The following is a 9,204-nucleotide window of genomic DNA, read 5'->3' as shown; positions in this document are numbered from 1 at the left end:
TCTCGCAGTTGGGCTTGAGCAGTGTTTCTTCATCAGACCCCTCTTTTAAGCTGTAGCAGAAATCTAACTGCAGAATGGGGGTGGGAGAGCCACCAACCCAAGCTCAAAGGAGGCTGTGGTCTGAGTGTTACCTCAGGTGGTCTTCTGGAGATGAAAAATGCCTGGCAGAGGCAGAAACCTGCCCTTAGTATTCCAGGCACACAACACATGGGTGGGTGTTTTTAAGAAGCCTTTTCCACTCTGCCTGTTGGTACAGGACAAACCTGGATCAGCAGCATACTCCCCAGCCCCAGTTCCTCCTGTGCCTGGGCTAGACATGTGGATGACCTCCCCCAGCTGGGAAGGTGATGTGTAAGAGACATCATGAACATAAGGGATTTGAACAGATGCTTTAAGTCTTCTGCGACCTGGTCTTTCCTGGCAGTGATTCTCTGGCTGCAGTTGAGCACCCACCAGGTGTAGCAGATGGAAAAGTTCTGGAGATGGGACATTCCTGCTGGGGCAGAATGAAAAGCGATGCACAAACCCACTTTGCTGCATGTAGCTTGTGCTGTCTACAACTGAGGTACAGAAAACCCATCACCGTTCAGCTCATGGTGCAGATAACAGCACTGAGCTGAGATTGGCACAAAACAGCTGAAACAAGGAAAACTAATGCCATCAGTCAGCACGTGTCACAGAAACTGTTGCTTGCAGAACACTGCCCGTGCAGGCTCAGCACCTGGTGTAATCAGGTATGTGGATGGCTGTTGTTCTGAAACCAATGCAGGAATAGTTAACCTTTCACTTTAATGTTAACCTTTCACTGGCAGCAACAGCAAACCTGGCTTCTGCTCTTCAGTTGGGTGCTCCAGGGAGCAGGAGGAGCAGCAAAGCCTGGCTGCTGGGGTGAAGATGCCCCAGAGCCACCTAGGCTGGTGTCACAGATGCTCCATGCCCAGCACGCTTGGCAGCTGCCATTGCCCCACACACTGATCTTCTTGGCAGGTTCTAATGCCTCTTCCCCTTCACTTTTCAGTGAGGAAACACAGGAGAGCAGCCACAGGAGCTGTGTGTGGGTCTCCTACAGTGAGCTGACAGCAGAGGTTATTCCTAGCAGGGGCATCTCAATTACAGACAGGGCCACCGGAGAGAAAGGTAGTGAAACTATTTCCTTCTTTACAGCCACCAAAAGAAGGGGGCTGGCTCCCATTTACCCTTCAGAAAGCAGCTTCTGTTGCCCACTTGCTTTTGTCTGGGTTGCAGGGTTCAGTGATAGCAGTTGGACTGTCATGGATTTGAAAGTGCTGACTTAGTGTCCTAGGTTCACGTTGTCTCGCATGGAATATTGCAGAACATCAGGCAGGTTCTTCCTGGCTTGTGAACTTGAGCATCCCTTTGCAGTGCTCACATCTGGGAGCCTGGACTTGCCCTCTGCAGGCTGCATTACTGCATCACAGAGTTTGAAAAGGGAGGTCGGTGCTGCCGGGTTGGCATGCTTTTCCACACAGGTGACCAGAGGACACAGGTTTGTCTTTGCAAGCAGGGCAGCATGGCTTCCCACCTGCCTGCGGGCTGGAAAATCAGCATTTCCCTGGAGGGGATCCAGTTGTCATGAGCTGGAATCAAGAGAATAAAGTAAGTTTCCAGGATGGCACCTGGAGCTGCTTCTCTGCACCTCTGAGTGGTTTAAAGTGCATCCCTGTGCTGCTCCATCTGTGCCTTTTCACACCTGAACTTGGGAGCTTCACACCTGAATTTGGACGTTTCACACCTGAACTTGGAAGCAGTGTGCCAGGAGACTCACGTGAGTTTAGCAGATGAGCAGCTTCTACTTGCTGTCTGAATGCATTTATTTTCTCCCTGTGCCAAAGGGCTTCAACTCCTCTCCATACTTCAACTACACGTGCCTCACACCCTCCGTAATGCCTCCTGTGTACTTAATAGAGGATGGTTTGGGTTGGAAGGGACCTTAAAGTTCATCCAGCTCCAACCCCTGCCACAGGCAGGGACACCTTCCACTAGAGCAGCTTGCTCCAAGCCCCTGTGTCCAACCTGGCCTTGAACACTGCCAAGGATGGGGCAGCCACAGCTTCCCTGGGCATTTCGTGTTTGGGTAAGCCCATACTGCTCCTGCAGCGCTCCCCAGTTCAGCACGTGTGATCGGGTGTCCTGGTGATGCTCTTCTCCAACCCTTCTTTTTGTGCAGCTGTAATTAAAGACAGATTTTGCCCTTTATGACTTGTTATTTTGGGAGCTGGAGCCCGGCCTGCGCTGTTGTTGCTCGCCGGCTGCAGATGCCATTGTCCTGGGAAGCCGAGCGCAGCCGGTGGCGCTGGAAGGCAGCTCTGGAATTTCACTGGGCTATTTTTAGCCGGTGGTGCAAAAATTGCACTTCCAACACTTCTGAGTCTTCGTCAGCGCTGAAAGAAAGGAAAGGGCACACCCTGATGTCTCATTGATGGGGAGGTGACCGGGAGCTGCTGTGGAGGCTGCGGCGGTGAGAAGGTGATGTGTGTGAAGGGAAGGGGCTGTGGCAGGACATAGCCACCAGCCTGTCCTGCTTTATTGAGTGATCCATGGCCATTGCCATGCCTGGGTGGCTCCTTGCTCTTTTCCCCATCAGGGCCATCCCCTCTGCACCCCAGGTCTCCCCGCAGCTCTGCCACAGCTGTGTAGCTCTGTGGCAGTGCTGTGTGTGCAGGTCTGCTCCGCAGAGCCATGGTGGTGTCCGCTCTCGACGTGGCAGCTCTTTGGAAGCTGGGACCTGGAGGCAGGAGCTCCTGAAGGATGCTGTAAGTCCAGCTGAATGTCAAGCTGTTGTGTTGGACCATCCCCTTCAACCCCAACCATCTCTGAGGCTGTAAGACAAAACCAGTTCCTAACCCGCAGCTTTTCCTTTCTAACTCCAGGAGTGTTCTCAGAAGCCGGTTCACCTGCTTGGCCACCAAGCTTCCACACGGGCACAAAAGCCTCCTCCTCGGGCAATGGGCTTCTCACAGCTGAGTTTCTCGCCTTGGTGTTCCCTGCCATGTGTTTGGAGAACCCCAGACGGCTCCTTTCCTGCTTTCTTTCCTTGTGCTCCAACTTCAGAGCTTGGTACGAACGGGGACACCTTCAACCGTGCGTCCTTGAGGCTCCCAGTGACCTCCAGCTCCCTGAGAGCTGCTCTGCATGTGGAGGTAAGGGGGCTTTGAGGACAGGAGCTGCTGGAATGAGCTGTGCAGTGACCCTGGATTGCCCTGCTCACTTCAGGGCCAGCAGCTGCTGGAATTGCTGAGCTGGAGGAAATAACTTCAGATTAGAAACCAGTGTGACTGTTGAGGTCCCTGGTGCTGGGGGATCATTCCGCCTGCTGTGCACCCCAAGAAGAGACAGTTCCCAACTGATACATCTTCATTCTATCCATATTCATCATCACTCCACAGATTGCCCCCCTCAATTCCCATTGCTTATTCTATGTGGTCATTTGGACAGATAAGGCTGCGGTGCAGGCGCTGTGAATTTGAGGAGTGATGTCTGGGGGTTGTCTGGGGAGAAATACCCCCCCTCACTTTATCATTTCATGGAAACCCATCAGTTAAGGACTTTGGAACGTGTTTAGACTTCCCAATTAACTCCATGTTCTTGTTTGGGCTAATTTATGACCCTGAGATCCTCCTCAAGCTGTTTTCTTTCACAGCCATTTCCCTGTCTCAGGCCTTATCAACGGGAGGAACCTTCACTGGTTTGAGAGAAGATATCTGGTTCTCTTGTGGAAGTCTTCCTTCTGTGTCCCCTATACACAGTGAACTCCTAGTTTAAGAACCCTGGTAGCCCTGTCTATGTGTAAGTCTCTATATTCAGTAAAATAGTAATTTAATTTTATATCAGTTATCTAGGCAAATACTCATTTAGTTGGGTATCAGGGTTAGGCACAGCAGGACAGCAGAGGGTGCAGCACAGTAGGGAGACAGTGTTGTGATGCATCTGGGATGGATCCCGGTTGCTGTGCACTTGGGACACTGCAGCTCGCTGCATTGTACCTGCTGTTATCAGTGCTGAGGTCCCCTGCACTCCTCAGCCCACCCTGGGGTGCTCACCCCCTGTCCTTGCCTCCTCCCTCATCCCCAAACCCACCCTGAGGCACAGGGCCAAGGGGAGATGTCCCAGCCCAGGAAGCCTGAGGCCCTGAACAGGGGTGATGGTTTCTACCTGAGTGGTGGTTTCCATCATGCTGCAGTGTTCACGCAGGTGCTAACTCCTCCTGGCTGCTCCCCTGGGGTGACCTGCCCCTTCTTTGGGATTTGGCTGAGTTTGGATGCTCAGAGGCCTGGGGACATCCGTGGTCATGTTAGAAAAACAGCATTTTACTAAGCAAACATCATCCTGCAGCTCACACACTAAATGGTGCCTCCAGGGATGGGGAGAGTGGTGCTCCCCAGCACTGCTGGAGGCTTCAATGCCTTTCCCAGGACCATTTTGGCCAGGATAGCCCCAGACCCATGGATAACAGCACCATCAGCCTGACACGCTTCTGGACACTGGCACCTACTGTGAGCTTTTAAATGCTACTCCCTAAGTTTGGAGCTTCTGCAAGCTGGGGCCATGCTCTGCAGCTCTGTCCCTCATCATCACCCCCATCATCAGCACCAATGGGTTGAAGCTGCTTGGGTCAGAAAACAAGGAGGGAAGAGTTTACTTAATTGTAGCTGTTTAAAGCAAGGGGATTTTGCCTGTCTGAATAGGGGTTGCAAGGTTTGCTTAGAGCTCAGCTTACACAGAGGTGTTTTGGGGTTGTCTACAGGAGCCCACCATAGGGGCAGGCAATGGGGGGGGCAGAGGGACTGTCTCATGTTCCTGAGCCAGTTTTCATTAAGGAAAAAGCTTCATTCCTACACTGCTTGCAGGGACCGCCTGCAGAAGCACCTATCAATTCACTGCCTGTGGACTGCAGCACGTAACCAGCCAAAAGGATAGGGTTTATGTCCAAGATGAAGCATGGGGACGTCCCATGTGAAACAGCATCAGAGGTGTATCTGTAAGCTGAAGTTGGCTGGCTTCACTTGAGGGCCACTTGGGAGCCAAGAGCATACTTGTGGAGGGTGGGGAGGGAAGGGAGGATGCCCTGAACCCATTTCATGGGTGGCAGTGAGCTGTCAGGACACCGCATAGCTCCATGCTGGGTTGCTGCCATCATCCCTCCTGGTTTGTCACACACACTGAGCTGCTCTTTCCTTTCACCCTCTGCCTTTCCACACAACATATTCATTTTATTAAGCCAGGATGGGTTTTGGCTGCTTCTGCAGCCAAGTGAACCTTAAACACCTCCCTCCTGTGTCCTCTGCGCATCCTGGAGGCGACCGAGGTCTGAGCAGCTTTCCGAGCACATTTAGGGATGGCAGAGATGGGGGCCTGTCCTCCAGTAGACCCCCCCTTTGCATTTCTGCCTTGAGCTGAGCCTTGCTGGGCCTCAGCCTCGTTTGCTTTAATGCCTGGCCATGCTTGTTCGGGTGTAAGGAGGGCACCGAGGCAGGACGTGTGCTGCATGTGGCTTTGGTGTGAGGAGCACTGGGAGCTGCCCCTGTGCCCTGTGGGATGTTCAGTGTGGGAAGGGCAGATCCCATGGGATTCCAATGGCTCCTTTGTTTTCATGCAGCATCTTGTTTATCCCTAGTGTATCAGAGCTTATGCATGGGGAACACAAGGGCTGGGTTGGAAAGAGCGGTACATGTGGGAGGTGAGTGGAGGACCAGGACCAGTCCCTCTGCTGTGAGTGTGGCTGATGATCATTTCCATTAAATAACAATTGTTCTCCTGGTCTTTTCCTTGCTGAGGTGGAGACACTCTCAGCCATGGGCACAGACGTGGCGTGGGCCGCTCTGATGCACTGTGCTTTGAGAGGTGCCCCTGTGCTGTGTCACCCACCATCTCCTACCCTGCAGCACAGGGAAATCCAAGTGCTCCCGTAAATAAGCAAAAGCACAGCGGAGATATGGCAAGAACTGAAGGAAGCTGCATTTCCTTTGGTGCCAGGGCAGGGTCTGAGGGCACCAAATCCTTCCCAGAGCCTGCACAGCTCAGCTAGGTGCTGAAGAATAACCTGGAAACACATTCTAATTGAGACCAACAAGAGGGCTGGGATTCCCCTCCCACTTCTAAAACCAGTGAGTGGTTTCAGCCCTCACTGCCCAGTGCTGGGAATACAGACCATGCATGTGAATGGCTTTTTGTTCTTACTGACAGGGTAACTGCACTACTCAGCCCTCGCTGTTTTGCTTAGGTAGGTGGATGTGCCTGAGGGGTGCTGCACTGCAGAGTAAGTCTGTTTGCAGATTTACTGTTGTCTCACGATCAATTATTGGCTTCACGAGGTTGTCTTACAGTTGGCAGGACACCAACTACCCAGATGTCACCTCTGCCCACGCAGGATGAAGAGCCTGCACTGCCAGCACCTACACGTAGCAGCTACTGACCTGCTCTGACAGTCAAAGTCTTGTTCTGGGTGAGCTGTCTGCTTCCAGGCAGACCCTTGTCAGCGATCCCGGCTTCCTGGAGGGATGTACATTAATTAAATACTGAGTCTCAGCTTTGCAGCACATTCACACAATCATAGAATAGAATCCCAGAGTGGCTGGGTTGGAAGGGACCTTGAAACTCATCCAGCTCCAACCCCTGCCACGGGCAGGGACACCTTCCACCAGAGCAGCTTGCTCCAAGCCCCTGTGTCCAACCTGGCCTTGAACACTGCCAGGGATGGGGCAGCCACAGCTTCTCTGGGCACCCTGTGCCAGTGCCTCAGCACCCTCACAGGGAAGAGCTTCTGCCTAAGAGCTCATCTCAGTCTCCCCTCAGGCAGGTTAAAGCCATTCCCCTTGGCCTGTCCCTCCAGGCCCTTGTCCAAAGCCCCTCTCCAGGTTTCCTGGAGCCCCTTTAGCTGCTCTGGAGCTGCTCTGAGGTCTCCCCTTCAGGAGCCTTCTCTTGTCCAGGCTGACCCAGCCCAGCTCTCTCAGCCTGGCTCCAGAGCGGAGCTGCTCCAACCCTTGCAGCATCTCTATGGCTTTCTCTGGACTCTCTCCAGCAGTTGGGGTTGGGCAGCTCTGAGCCAGCCAGTTCCAAATGTGGTTTATGAACAACTGGAGCTGATGGGTTTGTTTTTTTTGTAGTTTTCACAGGACAGACTTTATTCTATATTCAAGACCAAGACCCATTGTACTGGGGGTTATTAAATTACAGCCTTCACTCGCCTGTGTATGGAAAGAGCAGTTATGTGCTGGTTTCTTACCTCTGAGAAACTGTTTCTCTTTTCTGGAGAGAGCTGCAGCATGGTTCAGGTTGTGTGGCCTGGATGAGCAGTGGGCTGTGAGCAGAAGACATGAGGGTCTGTGGAGGAGCGGTGATCCTGCAGGGTGCACCATGCTTTGGAATGGGATCTCCTGGCTCTCTCATCTCTAGGCCCCAAAATGAAACCTTGCTTTATCATGTAGGATGTGTCAAGTGAAGCAGAGCAGCTGAGTGCTGTGTGAAAGCAGCCGCTGGAGCCCGTGAGTTGCAGCCATGAGTCACAAACCCCAGTGCTGCAGCTGCCCACACCTGCTTCGCCTCCCCCTGTCTCCATCCCTGCTCTCCAAATCTTTACAGACGGATAAAGCCATGGGAAACAGCAACAGGGGCGATGGATCCCGTGCTTGGGAGGCTCTGTGCTGTCTGTGCACCTCCTGTTTCCCACCACCCCAAAGAAGCAGGGCACCCCTGCCAGGAGCCCCATGTCCTTGGGAGCTGTGGCCACAGGCAAAGCTGCTGGGGGCCCTATCCTATGGACTTGGTCCTATGGAAGGGAGCACCTCCTCCTTCAACCCAGGGTGTGGGGGCTTTGCATTGGTTTTATTTCTTTCCCCTTCTTTACAAGTATTGCTATTTTGAGCCCCTCCTTGCTCCTAACATTGCTGGTTTAGGTGGTGTAGAGGAGCTGGATAAGGACCAGCTGCTTCTCTCTGGGTGGCAGCAGAGTTAATGCATCTGTTATTGGGCAGGGGTAAGAACTGTTGGGAATCTGCTCAGTTTTTTCCAGGTCTTTCTATATCAGGCTGGGTTGGATGAGGCTTGGAGCAAGCTGCTCTACTGGAAGACGCCCTGCCCATGGCAGGGGGTTGGAACTGGATGAGCTTTAAGGTCCCTTCCAACATTTTATGTTTCTGTGAAATAATTCAGTTTATTACACAAAAAAGATGTAGAGAGAATAAAATCAAATCGTGTTCTCACTGGGGATTTTCTGTACTGTCAGTCCTTATATCCTCCCCCGTGTGCTCTGTGGAGCTGGTCCACAGCAGCATGAGCTGCAGACAGACCTGCCTGTGTGGGAGTAGAGGTTGGAGGGGATTAGTGAGCAAATCCTGCCATGGGGCTGCACAGGCTCCAGGGCCAGTGGCACAGCTCCTTGCTGGGCTCCCCCCACGCAGTCCCTGTCCTGATGCTGTGTGTCCTCTCCACTTGTCTGTGCTGAAAAATACTTGCTGAAGAGGAAATCGGTGCCTCATGCAATGAACATGCAGAAAACGTGGACTTTAAATGATGGCTGAGTTTCAGTGGAGGTCCCAGCCCAAGGGCGATGGTGAGAACGACATCAACCTCAATGAATTCTCATCGTGTTGCACAACATGGAAGTATCTCCAGTTCTTTGGTGCTGGGACTTTCCCCCGTGCTCTTCCCCTCGTACTCATCCTCGCAGGAAAACTGGCAGAGCGAGTCCTCTTAGGCTGAAACTGCCCTGCCACCCTGCTGTGCTTCCACCTCAACAAGGTCATCATTCATTAGGGCTTAATTACCCACTCCATCCCTGCTCTGCTGATGGGCAGATGTGTGGCAGGGATCCCTCAGAGCATGGTGATAGCACTCACATGGAGGAGTTGCCGGTCCAGCAGCGTGTTAACCTGAATTCTGAGCACACACCCAGAGACTGCTCCTCAAACTGTGGTTCACGTAGGCATGGGGCTGCAGTGCTGGGCTTCATCAGAACTCAGTGTCTTTGTATCTCTCAGTAGATTTATCAAAACCCTGGTTTTCATTCGTCTTATTACAGCTTGGACATGTCGCTCAGTCCTCACAAGCTGTTAAGTGATGCATTGCTTAGAACCAATTGTACTTTAATGTACAGATAGCAGGTTCCCCTGTGCTGGCTTTGTTTGGTGTGCTGCACTAAAGCAAAAACCCTTAGATTTTTTTATACAACTTTGGTTAATTATTTTC

This window comes from Pezoporus occidentalis, unplaced genomic scaffold (genome assembly GCF_034315485.1).
Source record: "Pezoporus occidentalis ecotype Australia unplaced genomic scaffold, CSIRO_AGI_Poc_V1 ctg33, whole genome shotgun sequence".
Lineage (NCBI taxonomy): Eukaryota > Metazoa > Chordata > Aves > Psittaciformes > Psittacidae > Pezoporus > Pezoporus occidentalis.
The sequence above is the reverse complement of the archived record's forward strand: the minus strand, read 5'-3'. Positions refer to the sequence as shown.